The sequence below is a fragment of the Miniopterus natalensis genome, chromosome 8 (assembly GCF_054644295.1).
Source record: "Miniopterus natalensis isolate mMinNat1 chromosome 8, mMinNat1.hap1, whole genome shotgun sequence".
NCBI lineage: Eukaryota > Metazoa > Chordata > Mammalia > Chiroptera > Miniopteridae > Miniopterus > Miniopterus natalensis.
In genome coordinates, this window is record NC_142088.1 from 17,796,399 (window position 1) to 17,810,892 (window position 14,494).

A 14,494-nucleotide genomic window follows, 5' to 3' on the forward strand; every position below is an offset into this window, starting at 1 on the left:
CACGGCAGGTTTACTGGGTAATTCCAGGTTTACTGGGGAGAGATTGCGGCATGATGTTTGATGGAGGGAAATAAAAACTATTTAGATAACATCTCTGGGAAATTTATATTTATAGCTGATGCACAATTACTGAAGTACGGTAAGATATTTTAAGGTCACTTAAGTAGTTCTTAACATGTAACACGTAGTTTTTTATGTTGTGCATACTTGTATGGAACAGAAGAAAAGGTGATGCATGCCACTGAAGCACCGACCTAACAGCCTAGCCTCTGTAATTTCTCTTTGGTCATTCATTTCACCCGGTTTATATGGCTGCTTGTATATGCTTCAAACATACTACTAACAGTAAAAGATTTACATTCTTATTTCCAAATAGTAAACAGGCAGAAAACCCAAGGGTTAAACTAAGGACAAAGGTCCTCTCCCTGTGACATAATTGCCAGATGGTCTATATTAGGTCTCTGAGTCCCTAAAAGATAATAGAGAGTCAAAGTGAAATTTAAAAGTGTTTGCATCTATAAAGTTAAACATCCTGCTCACTGACCCACTTTTCCATATTTCCAAACTTACTAAAAATTTTTTAAAAATAAGAAAAAACTTGGGGGAAAATCACATTAGAGGAAGAAATCCTTGTAATTTTACTTTCTCTAATGGTTTCAGAAATGAAGCCTTCAGTTCCTCCATAGAGACATCTATGTTTTCTATCCCTGTTGTTCAATTTATTCTCCTTTATAGGGCTGACATTTCTTATAGCTGGCTTAAGACCCCTCAAAATGCCAATACAGTTGTTCTTTAAGAAGTGGGTTAGCTCATTCTTGCACCTCTGTCTTGTACCTAGAGAACTACTCCTGGCAAGGCACTAACACATGGCCATCGATTTAAGGACAAGACTGAAAAAGTGATTTCCACTCTATAGATGAGGCATCTTTGGGCAAAAGATATCAAGTTCACTCTTACTTATCGTTTCAAAGATTAATACTTATAAAAGAAGCCATCGCCGAATGGTGTATACTTGCATATTATAAGCAAGTAATTACATTTGGTTAAATGTGTACTTTTCTACTTATTTTTAGCCCAATAAAAGACTTTTCTACATCTTTAAGAACTATTACATTTCACAAAAGAACAGTCAATTGTAAAAATTGTATCTGGTTCAGTAACTAAGTTTCTCTAGTCATAAAACGAGAATGATAGTATTTAAGTTGCAAATATCTATTTATATTCTAAAAGTCAGTCAATGCACTTGCTCTGTTTTTGAACTATAAACTTTATTTGAGAGGAGAGAGAGGCGAGTAGATATACAGATATAGAGGTATGTGTATAATGCATTAAATGTTTTTTATTCAGCCCTTCACTAAGTAGATTTAAAATAGTGGAAGGAAAAGTAAATAGCAAAGACTAAAGTAACATAAGCTGATGGTCATAAGACATTGAATAATATGGAAGAAGCCAAATTCACTTTGGTTTATTACAAATGGTTTTTCAACTAACATTTTTAATATTGCTAAATAACTGAAAGGAATTAGTTCAGAAAAGGCAAATGATTTTACCTTCTTTAACAGGAATGGCCCATTAAGTATGCCCCAAAGAAAAGACCTTGTATTTGTTCACTGGCAAAATGATCCAACATCAGTATGCACATCTATGTATCTACCTAACATATATGTAATTATATGTTATATTCCTTTTTCTGCTAAACAATTCATGATTTTCTGTTCTTAGATGAACAACTGATGAAACTTAAGAGTCTCATGTAGATTTATAGAATCTGAGAAACAAGAAAGCATATCCCCTTTTAATAATATAAGTTCTTACTTTGCAATAAGTAGGCCATAAAAGAAATGAAGGATTTCTAAATGAATGAAGTTCTTACATAAGAACAAAATGTACTTAAGTTCTTATATCCCTAATAAGGTATAGGCCCAAATGAAAGTCATTGTATTATTTAATGACGTAAATTGTCTAAGAAAATACCCCCCCCATGCTAGTCTTTGGAATGGCACTCGTTCAGATGAATTCAGGAAAGAATAAAAATTAGCTGGTCAGGACTAAATCCACAGGACTGATTTCTTAAGTGTGGGGTTTGTATGAAAACATATCCAGGCATTTGTCTTTTGTAGCCATCAGATACTACAAACATTTAGCTAAGAAAAAAAGAATCAGCTGGAACATATTTTTTCTCACATGGAGAAAACAGATCCATTACTTGTTATTTAAGATATTTCTGGTGAGCTGTGTTTTCCTATTTGTCCTCTGTGGCATGGCATCAACAAGCCAATTTCCTCAATATGTCAAGATTCTGTCAAAATAAAGAGCGATTCTGAAAACACGTATTCCTGAGGCATTTCATTGGGTCATATGAGGAGACAGAAGCCACCGTGGGTTTGCCTCTCACCCCGCCCTTCCATCTTCTCCCACCTCTCCCATCCCAAATCATGGCCTGAGCGCATTTCTTTATTGCAACATCTGTAATGGGAAAAGATTAATTTTTATAAAAAGGAGAAAATAAGTATTTATGATGATTCAGATTTCAGAACACTGCACAAGAGAAAGGAAATTATCCTGGGACTAACTGGTCTTTCCAGTTTGAAATGTGATTCTAGCAGCTTTCTATCTCTCCTTAAAGTGGTAAACAAATAATTTAGGCATTCTACCAATCTTTCCAGAATCTCAAGGTCACTTTTTCACTTTTTCACACACCAATCCAACAATGATAACTCTGGATATGTTTTTATCCATAAGCGTATGCCTATTACATTAGGCTAAATGTAGAAATAAAGTAGATTAACAAAACAATCACTTTTCTCATCCCTTATAGTTTAAATCCCCCAAATTAAACCTAATAATTATTACTGCTTCAAATGTCTTTTGGGTGATTTGTTTATGCTTTTCACTCAACTTGTCCCATCACAAAGGGAGAAAATTAAGTGGTTAATAATTGTTATAACATACACACACTTACATATACATATATATACTTAGCTATGTACTTAGTTTACAGATATGTAATAAAACTGTGCATTGTTTTTTCTAACCTTTATAATTCACACAATAAGCATATCCTGGGTGTTCACTTCAAGCCCTACCAGCGCAGGAGGAACAACAGTGAAGAACCCTGTTACCATGAGCCTCTAGGGAAGATAAGACATATCCAGAAATAATTATAACATAAGGAAGTATGAACGAATGCTCTGAGAGATATGTGGAGCAATAGGAAGCAAATTAGAAGGGAAATTGAGCTGCTTCTTTTTAGTTTTTTTCTATCTTAAAAGAGGCCAAAATGAAGTGAGATTTCAAGTTGCCATGTTGACCATATCAACAATAAAACAAAAATCCAAAAAAGAAGACAGAATACTATTTACTTTTAATTAAAATGAAAAATCAGTGATCTAGACTTAACCCTGTGCATTGAAAATATTTCTGATTCAAAGATTTATACTTAGCCAAAGACCTCATTCTACTCATAACTTAGCAGATGGGTAGGGGCTGACTGGGAGAAAGAGTAGCAAAAAATTTAGAAAGTCTTACAAGAAATTCCATGTTTAAATGTGTTCAACTTTATACACGATACATTGAGGAGTGAATATAAAAGGAAGCCAGGCTAAGCGTCTTCAATAAATTCAACACCAAACTATATGAACACAAAATGAAACACTGGTTACACAAATACAGGCTTTTAACTGTCATTTGTGTAAACATTTTACCTTTTTTCTTAGTAAGTTGCTTGATTCCAACCTGCTATATTTGCTACAATCCATATTTCAGATTTCAAGGACAGCAAAAAAGTTTGTGTATGAAAAAGAGAAATTGTGTGTGTGCGTGTGTGTGTGTGTGTGTGTTGTATTTGGGTAGAAGAGCAAGGGTAAAATTGGGGCCACCAAAGGTGCATATTTACTGTGTACTTGATATGTGCTAGACTTTGCAATCTGAAGGGTAAATACAGGCTATGAAGGCTAAATTCCTGATTAATGTAAGCATATAAGAAAAGCCAACACTTTCCTTTATGTTAATTATTCATCAAAAGCCTATACAAAAAGATCAGCAACATCTGGGCACTTTGTTCTTTTATGAGCAGCAAAAGTCCACATTTCAATCAGGGTTTATTTTGTTTTAAAATCTGAATATACATCCTAGAGAAGACAATGGAAAATAAATGAAATTCTAAGCCCTCTGCTGGGAGTGCCTAAGACTCTGTTATTACACTAAACTCAGTTAAGCTGGTATGGAATCTCCCATAAAACAAACTAACAAGAAAATAGAACAGAAGGAATGACATCTTAAAATTCCGCTAATTAACTGAAATTTGCAATTGATAAGCAATTTTTCAACACTACCATCCTCAAGGAAATGTGGATACCAAATTGTGGGCTTCTGAGGAGTTTCGTTGCAAGTTCAGAGAGCTGACCATTCTTTAAAATGTGAGCTAGCTTCACCAAGAAGTCATTCTTTTGATATGTGTGGTTATTAAATGAATAAATTTGAATTGGATCTTTTTATTAAATCAAAATCCACCTGGTAGGACAGGTAAAATAAACACTCAATAATCAATGCGATTATAGTACTACAAAAACAAACACAACTCAGGAAAACACATATGTAAGAGTCCCAAGACTGAATGCATCCAGTTCTCACTAAGTTCAGCTTTCTACCACACTCTGCAAGCAGACTATTCTGGCACAGCTGTCCAAAGGCCCTAGCTACCTCTATTTTATTTCAGTTTTTTTCAGAATCAATATAAACACACCACCAACCTTAATTCCAATCAGCAGTCACAAGATACCTTGGATCAGATCAATAAATCTGAAAGATAAACAGAAAAACATCCCATAAATTTACTCAATTGAATGATTTAGTTTTTTATTTTACTAAGGAAGAAATTAACTTGGTTCCTTGCACGATAAAATTTACTGGCTGACAACATATTTATTTACAACAAGGGGACGTTACATAGTTACAAACTTTAACTTAATATTTTCTAGATTTCATTTAAAAACATATCTTAGATGACCAAATTAGAACTTATTTTTATTTTCAGCAGTTTTTATTTAAAGTAGAACAGCTCTCATGCTTATACTCTAAAAATGTCAACCAAAAAAAATTTCTAAATAAATTCTGTAATCAATGTACTAACATTTGTCTTGAAACTTATTTAATTAAAAATAATAAAGCTGATGCATTTGAATCCTTAATCTGATTTAACATCCACAAACAGTCTGTAGATTTTTGGTCCAGGATCAATAATCTGTTCAAAGGCAAAAAAAAAGTCACCAAAAAAAATTTCAATAGCAACCTATTCATCATCCCATTGTTTTTTTATACCAAAGCTTTGCCACTAATTATGTTGAGGAGCACACTGTCAAATGAAGTAACAAAGGCGGTAAACCCAGGACAAAAGCAAACCCCAAACTGCTGTGTCCAGGGTCAGCCTATCTTTTGGACAGTTAGAAAAGAAAATAACTTTATATAGAGTGAGATTCTTGACTTGCTGCAGGGCATATCTATGGCTAAATCTCAATTTTTAAAACTTAAGTTAGCCCGGCCGGGCGTGGCTCAGCCGTTGAGCATCGACCTAGGATCCAGGCCATCAGGGTTCGATTCCTGGTCGGGGCACATGCCCGGGTTGCGGGCTGCAGCAGATCAATGACTCTCTCATTGTTGATGTTTCTATCTCTCTCTCTCCTTCTCCCTTCCTCTCTCTGAAATCAATAAAGATATATTTTTAAAAAAAAGAAAAAGAATATGGGATCCAAGGACACACCGGGCAGTTGAGGCCTATATGGCATCTTGGACTAAGGAGAGGGAGGCAGGAGCCTGGGGTTTCAAAAGGGAAAGCAGGTAATTCACGGGCAGAGGAGAAAGGGCAAACATGCGGAAAAGCAAATTCTTGCTGGACCACCCAGAACAATGGGACACAGAGGGGAGACCAGCAAAAAAATAACCAGCTTGGAATACTTGATATCCCATAAAGCATATTTTGGGGTGGTAAACTGCTTCCCCTCGGTACATGTTAACTATGTTGATCGCAGGTCATCCTTCTCTAAGAAAAAGTGTTCCCTAGTTGCCTGGAGACATGGAAAGGCCACAGAGAACTGCTTATTTGTTTGTGTGCAGTTTTAAACCTCAATTTACCATTGGACCACAGCCATTTCTTACTCAGAGCCCTTTGGCATACTAGATCAATGTCCTGATATCTTTAATATTCTTTTAAGGAGATTGGATTTTACGTTTTCTACACGCACTTTCAATATATACTTTCATAGTGGCGGGGGGGAAATCATTACTTGTGGAGTTTTTAAAAGCTCAGGCTTTATGTTTCATCATGTGATTGGGAAACATTCCAACTTGTCCCCACCACTGCCCCCCAATCTAATCCCATCTCCAAAACTTCCAGTTTTTTTCAATACAGCAAAATTCAAATACAAACTTTATGTAAAATATTAATGCTATTTTAGATATGTGAACCTTATATTTGAACCTATAGGGTTAGTGAGAGAAGAGCATCCATAAGTATTTGTTAAATGAATGAAGGGGCTTAGTGTAGTACTTTTCCGGTGCTTTGTCACATTGAAAGAAACGGTTGAAAATTCTCCTTTGGGCAGAATTAAGGAAAAAACTGTCCCATCCTTGCCCCACCTACCTGACTTGCATCAAAAATATTTAATGGAAACAAAGTTCAGAGGGAGGAAACAAAGTTCAGAGGGAGAAGAGGTGTTTGTTTTTGACCTGGTGGACTCAAGTTCTCTCGGACTTTTTGTTTATTTGCTTTTCTCCTCTTAAGGAGAAGACTTCCACTTGCAGCACCAAGAGCAGCTGCTTTGTAAATAACTCTCTGGACTTTTTTTCCTCCCACTCAACCCAGTTATTGAGCAAATAGGCACAGAATAGTGAAGATGTATGTAGCCCTAAGGCTCAATCCTCACTGTGAACATCTGCCATTTCAAACACACAGGTCAAGACTTTTTGTGTAGTATCTTGCTAAGCAATGCCCTAAGCATAACTCACAGAAAATTCTTATCAGTAGGATTCAGCATCTGCTTCTAGGCGGCTTAACTTATCAGCATTTTAAAAGCACCACTTCTCCATGTCAGAAAACAAGCTTGAGAGTTAATTGCTAAGGCTTTTTTCTTTCTCTTTTTCCAGCGAGACATGATCTCATACCTACGTATTATAAATCATATTGTGATGGTCAGATCAAATTATAAGCCCTATAGCAAGTATGCCTAGTTACACCTCACAAGGAAGAAAAATTGAAACTCTCAGACATATTTTAGCTATTAGATTACCAAGGCCAACTGTCAATTGAACAGTCACCTTTCACACTTCCTGTGCTTCTCACTCTTAAAGTGACACCCGAGTCTCAATTTTACAGAAACTGTTACCACATGAGTAGTAGAAAATTTACTGCTTGAGTTTCATTTTACAGACACAAACTTAGGGAATACTGCAGTTGCAAGGCAACTTAAAAATCAATCCTATTTTTTAAATAAATTTAAGTGTTTTTACTTATCCATCATCTTTATATTTTTAAAATACATAGAAGTTTTCTTTTTAATATCATTTAATATGTCAGGGATCCAAAGTTCTTTGTTATCAAAGAGCTAACTTAGAATCTAGTGGGATAGAGGTGCTTATGAAAAGACAAAAGGCCATGATACAAAGAAGAACATGTCTGCTGTCACAAAGATAAACCAGGAAAGAGCTACCAGAGATCAAAGAAAGAAAAAAGTGGAATCCAGTTATACAGATAACCACAGAAGGCGCATTTGAGCGGAGCCTTGAAAGAGGCAAAGGGTTTTGATTCACGAGGATGGAATGGGAAGGAGATCAACTCAGACAATGAACTCAGCAGAAACAAAGCAATGAAAGCAGCAAAGCCCAGGGGATGTTTGGAACAACTCCCACAGAATTACCCAGCTAGAGTCACACACAAGGGCAGTAATTGGTTGAGAGGCTAGGCTGGGTCTGTATAGGGAGTAATGAGCTTGAATGACAAGCTGAGGACGTTATATCATTAAATATGTTTAATTTTGTGCTCTAAAGTGAACCACTGAAGGTTTTATGTTCAACAGCTGCATAATTAGGATATTTAATCTGGCTACACTGTGTAGATTGGATCTGAGATAAGAAGAGATTAAAGGGGAAGAGACCTTCTCCTTCAGAAGTCCATGTGAATGGTAATGACCAGTCAACTCAGGTAGAGACCCTGTCAATACAAAGCAGGAAGAATGCTCTAACTCCAGCATTGGCGGTATTAGTCCACCCCGGCTGCGTAGCTACCACACTGGGGGACTTAAACAATACAAGTGTGCTCTGTCACAGTCCTGGAAGCTGCAAGCCTGAGATCAGGGTGCCAGTTTGACCTGGTTCTAGCAAGAGCTCTCTCTTCCTGGGTGCTGGCTCGTAGGCATCTGCCTTCCCCTTGTGTCCTCACATGGTCACTGTCACATTAGGGCCCCACATTTGTGCCCTTATTTAACATTAACTACCTCCTAAAAGCCTTATCTCGAAGTACAATCACACTTGGGGTTAGGGCTTCAACACAATTCAGTCCACAGCAGTGTGTATAACCTACGGGGCTTAGGGGTGGGTTGGTTATGAAAGGCCCAGGACAGATCAAAGGAGCCTCGAGAATTCTGGGGATTTGAGACCGCCCCCCAGGATGATGGTGTCATTCTTAGAAACAGGGAAGTTGAAGGAAGACCAGGTTGCTGAGCAAGGGTAGAGAGTGACAGGCATTTTTAGACATACTATATTTGAGTTTCCCACAGGATGATCAAGGGAAGGTATTCATCAGACACCTAACGTATTCATGGAGCATACGACTTTATGTGATCTGCAAGAGTGAAATCTTACTTAAAATGAAAACAAAACAAAAAGGAATGAAAATGGTGCTGATTTATATAATTAGGCTAAAATATATCAAGACAGAATCAGAAGTGGATATGTATGTTCCAAATCATAGAATTAGGTTGTATAGTTACATTATTGAATATTTAATCACATTTTACCTTGAGAGATAGCTGTAAATTTAATAGCGTATTGGCTGTCTGTAAGTCCACATAGTTCTTAATGCCATATCCTGTCTGCCCAGACTCTGGGATGCTCTGGGCCAGTGACCCAGCAAATCCATGTTTGTATCTCAAGCACTTAATGTGGTATATGGCACAAAGTCTGAGATGCATAAACGTGGAATGAGTCAACTCCCCCAGAAAAAGAGGCTGAGTCACGGGCACCTCTAATTTCATCTCTAGACTTTGAATTATTCAAATGAAACAACATCACAGGAAGCTAGGCACTAGGTACGCCTCTTAATAGAATGTTCTGTACTCTGACATGTTCTCTGTAGCTGCTGTAACAATGGCTGGAAAGAAAGGTTAAGGCTAAAGAGGACCAGTTCCATGCTGGGAAATTATATCTAATTCACCCATCTGCTATCACAACACTGGAGAAAAATGAGCAGGTGATGCAAGAACTAGACAAAATAATAATTATACATTTAAAGTGAATAACTTTCAAAGGATTCGGTCATGGAATTTGTTTTATGAAAACTATTGCACAGTAAGTCCTCACCTAATGTCCTCAATAGGTTCTTGGGAACTGCGACTGTGGGCGAAAGACATATACCATCAGCTAATTGATATAAGCAAGAGTTAAGATCCTAGGCCCTATTTCTGGTCACAAAAACATCACCAAACGTCTAAATAAAAACCCAAAACACTTATAATATTAAACATTGAAACAGATGTGAGCTGTACATACATTTAAGAAAAATGAATAAAAACAAGTAAGACAGTGATGTTCCAATGCCCTTATTCCAGTTCAGAGTCACAGGTGGCCAGAGCCTGTCCAGCAGCTCAGGGTGCAAGGCAGGGACCAACCCTAGATAGGACACCCTTCCATCACAGGGCCATCTCCACCCACACTCGCTCAAACGGGGACAATTTAGACACAGCTCCCCCAACGTGCGCATCTTTGGGATGTGGGAGGAAACCAGAGTACCTGGTTTGAACACCACCAACTGGAACTGCACAGGTCCATTTATATGTGGATTTTTTCAATAAATACATACAGTACTATAAATGTATTGTATCTTCCTTCTGGTTTTCTTAATAACATATTTTCTCTAGCTTACTTTATTGTAAGAATACAGTTCATAAGACATAGACAAAATATATGTTAACTGACTATGTTATTGGTAAGCTCCCTCCCAGTTAATAGTAGGCTATTAGTTAAGTTTTGGGGGAGTCAAAAGTTATACACAGATTTTTGACTGACTGCGTTAGAGGTCGGTGTCCCCAATCCCTGTGCTGTCAAATATCAACTGTATTTTTTTCATATTTTGTTTTTAAGTTAGGAAGCTGATAGCTTCCCCTCACTGCATAATTTCTTAAGGAATTCTGGTATCTTCAAATTCAGGCAGATACCACACGGATAAGCACACTTTAGAAAAACTGTACGAAAACAACAGATTTTTTTGAAATGAAGACAGCCCATTCTCCTGTAGTTCTTTCTCTAAGTTTTTTATAATGGTACAAAAATTTTGGAAGACAGCAATATTTATTTTTTTTAAGAAACCTTTTTGCTAAAACTACTTCAAACGTCTACGGCAAAAAGACCATTCATAGCCTCATCCCAAGTCTGTTTTTTTCTTTGTAATTTTTATTCTATCAGTGTTAGGCGTATACACAGTTTAAGAAGTTAACTTATGCAAGGCCTATGATGAAACACAGCAGTAAGTAGGATGAGTTATTTGAGATCTACAATGTATAACACTGCATTTATTCTGATAATGAGGTGATACAGTTGAGCGATGATGGAACCTGCAAAAACCAATAAGCTTATTTCTTGCAGTACAAAAATCTATCTGCTCACTCAAATCACTAGTCTTTAAAATCTGAGGTTTCCTTTGAAAGGGTTTCAGTAAAGTGAATGCATTGTTATTTGTTCAAATCTTTAATAGAGCACCGTCTCATTAATACTTGGATTTACAACTGAGTTTTAAAATGGTGTGGGATACACATGAGGCACCCATCGGACAGGCGATACGTTTCTTGGGTCTAACATCTAGATGTCTTTTAAGATTAATGCCACAACCTAGATTTTTTCTCCAATTCAGAAAGTACACATTCTCCTAGCCCTACCTAAAGGTTCTTTTGTCATCTCAGTGAAACCACATTTCAAAGGAAAACACAGCTACAGGCAATCCTTAAACAATAAAGCAAATCTGTTCCCCAAAGCTCTAATTTCCTGAAAACTCTCGTAAGTCACTAATAACAAGCCAAAGTGGAGCATTCCACACATTTCTGCACCCACTTCTCTGAGGCAGAGGTTTTCTCCAGGGTGAATCTGATGTATTTAACTCCTACATAGGTTGTTAGAGCTATTTCCAGCATAATTTAATTAAAACTTGCAAATCCCAAAAAAGAAGTATAAAGTGACTGACTTTAGAGCTATTTATTATAAAGAACATTTCCATCCATTTTAATCTTCTTGTTGCATTTCATGTGACACACAAAGGACCAAAAAAAAAAAAAAAGGTCAGAATGTATACATAACAATGAGAAATCCTATGTCTGGAACAAACGTAGCTGCAGCAAAAGTTAGGGTTTCCTGTAAGTCTGAATGCATTAATGCAGGAAACAGATCCGCCGTTACCATGCCTAAAATAGTAAGTACTTTCTCAGACTCCGTCCCTCAACTATACTAATCAAGGGTTAAAGCTTTAATTTTCCCCAAAGTAGCAATGGACCAAAAAGCATTATGGCAAAATGAAAATAGCGTAAATCAGCTGTACATCTTCTCCCTACAATTCACAAATAGGCAGTCATACATTTACTATACACTTTTTCAGCCATTTTTTTCAATCTATAAGGAAGATATTACAAATGGTGGTTCAATTCCTAATCCTGTCGATTTAACCCTTAGTGAATTACTGCCGCATAGCAAAACGGAGTGTTTACGGCCTGATTGTGATCCCAGACACAGCTTCATCATTATTTTACTAAGACTCTTTTCCCAAGCAAATGGAGTTCACTTGGGAGTTAGTTATTTACCCTTTTTACTAATTACTTCTGAATACCTGCTTCATGGCAGGCACCCTTCTAGGGACTGAGACATAATGCCAGCCAGTAAGTTATATCACCAAGGTTCCTGCCCTTTTGGAACTTGCATTCCTCTATTAAAACACCAGTACATGAGAGTCCTGACGGCTAGGAGGAAAATAAAGCAGTGTAAGGGGTGAGTGAATGAATCATGGTTGGGAGCTTTCTCCATCTCTAATTTCAGCAGCAAGAAAAAAGTGGAAGCTGAAATTACATTTACCAAAGCAAGAAAGCCAGACTCTCACCTGATGCTTTCAAATGGAACATTTCAACCAGCAGAAGCCTGACCTACAACTGTCCTTGAGTTAAAAAGTGTAAAGGTCATACATTCCTGTGAATTCTGAAGGTGCACAAAAAGCACAATTTGGGAACTAGCGTAGGGGTTGAGTAGTAGTATTGGTGCCAACACTAAAATGAACATCTTATGTTTGTAGGATGTAAGATGTTCTTCCACAGAAAGCCTTGCTAAATCCTGTAAACCAAGATACCTCTGTTGACCTAGATTTAGTCTACTCTCAGGCATGACACCTGCTTCCCAATGAAAGGTAATCTTCAGTAACGGGCTCTCCTCAATTGTTAGCTTGCCAAAGTGTCAAATGTCCTCTGAGGAAGAAAATAATCGAAAGACAAAGGAAAACAAATGACCTAATTTTTGGTATCGTCATGCAATGAATGGTTCCAAATAATAACATATGCTGCACTTCCAAACTTTTGACACAATATAATTTAAAAAAGAAGTTACAGAAGGTGGTTTCTATAATCCATCCATAATGAACTGATTAAATCTTCCTGCTTGGGCCAGGCACAAAATTATTTACAATCACCACTGACAGAATTTCTGTTGGTACATAACGTCTTCAGCCAGGGGGCAGAGGGGAATAAGCTTTGACAGGAGTCAGGCAACCCAAGTGCTGCCCCATGTGACTCACAGGAAGGCAGCCGGAGCTAATGGGTACTGCAGGTCACCCCGCCACTTCTTACAGCACCGGTGACCGACGGACCCAGTGCCATAGCCGAGTAACTATATACACTCTTAGCAGTTAGAGAAAGTCAAAGGCCTCTCCCGGTCTGTAATGAGGAAGCCAATTACCAACTCCTGTTGTGTGTGTGTCACAGTCACAGTCACGCTGCACAATTGCTATTGTGCTTCTCTCTGTCCGTTTCAGTGTAGCTTCTGGAACTGGGCTAGAAGATTTAAGCTCTTTCACAAGAATGTTTCTTAACTAATGGCTGACAAGGGACATTTAAATAATTGAGGGGCATTATTTTCTGGCTATCCCAAATCAAAAAAGCCCATTTGCTATAAAGGCACAGTGGAAACACAAAATAAGTATTTCTGCACTTGCAGTAATTTGTCCCCAAGTAAATTTACTGGGAAAGACGAGATTCTGTGTAATGATGCATCAAAGAAACGACCTTGACTTCCTGTTGGTGAAACATAACCTACCGACCACGTATCAGCAAACATCCACTTCTCTGAGGGCAGCCTGGGCTGCCTGTTGCATGCAGGAGCACGCAGTTTATTGTTTTCACAGCCAACACAAATGGTACCCCACAAAAGTTAAAATCATTTTTTCCCAAATGTAAATGAATGTTTCTTTATATCATATTTAGGAAGATGAGAGGGTGTAGGATCCTTACTTTTATACTTGGAAAAAGGGAATCAAGCTTCAGAAGATTCAAGGAATGTCCCAAGGTCAATCTAAACCATCAGAAACACAATGAGTTTCAGCACCAAGTTTCCAGATGGAATGATAACTGGGGTAAAGCTAAGGGAACTGGCAGAAAACGCTGCACCATTAGTCTTCGGGAAGGGCTCTGAGGCTTTGACAAAAATTTCTCCCAGCTGTCACGCACCTCTCCAAGCTCCATGCATTCTATGGACCTTCCCATGACAAAAAAGACAGTAAAAGTAAGTGGCGTGTGCTCTCTGAAGACTGACGTAATGATTACATTGGAAAACCTGGGTCCTGCTATCCTATACCAGTAGCATTCCTGGTTATTTTTATTTTAGTTTAAACTCATTTGAGTCAAGTTTTTTTTCTATTTATAGGTGAAAGATCATGATTATTATGGGTAAACACTGACAGTGAATCTTATTATTAACTTCAAATAATATGTTTGGACTTATACAATAAAGCAGGGTCATGTTTGGTCAATGCCTGCCCATGGACTATAACATAAATGTATAATACAGAAAAGGAGCTTTAAATCATCTCAATTGCAAGACATTTTTTTAAGCAAATAATATGTGATTCCAACAACAAATAAAGCCATGCTAGCTTGTAAGAGGTATCCATCCATAGACTCAGCCAGCAACTCAACACTATTCAAAATTAAATCTATAAGAACAAAAAGTGTACCACAGTTGTACCGTTCTGGTGTAAACTAGA

The 14,494-nt window shown here is 37.4% G+C and overlaps 1 protein-coding gene across 1 annotated transcript in view; it reads right to left on the reverse strand.

Annotated features, from left to right (window-relative positions):
- MAP2 (microtubule associated protein 2) overlaps positions 1 to 14,494 on the reverse strand; it is a 214,141-nt gene that overhangs the window by 156,047 nt on the left and 43,600 nt on the right. Inside the window, exon 2 of the mRNA XM_087819610.1 lies at positions 4,752 to 4,800. The gene's annotated coding sequence lies outside the window, so the exon portion shown is untranslated. The remainder of the gene's footprint in view (positions 1 to 4,751; positions 4,801 to 14,494) is intronic.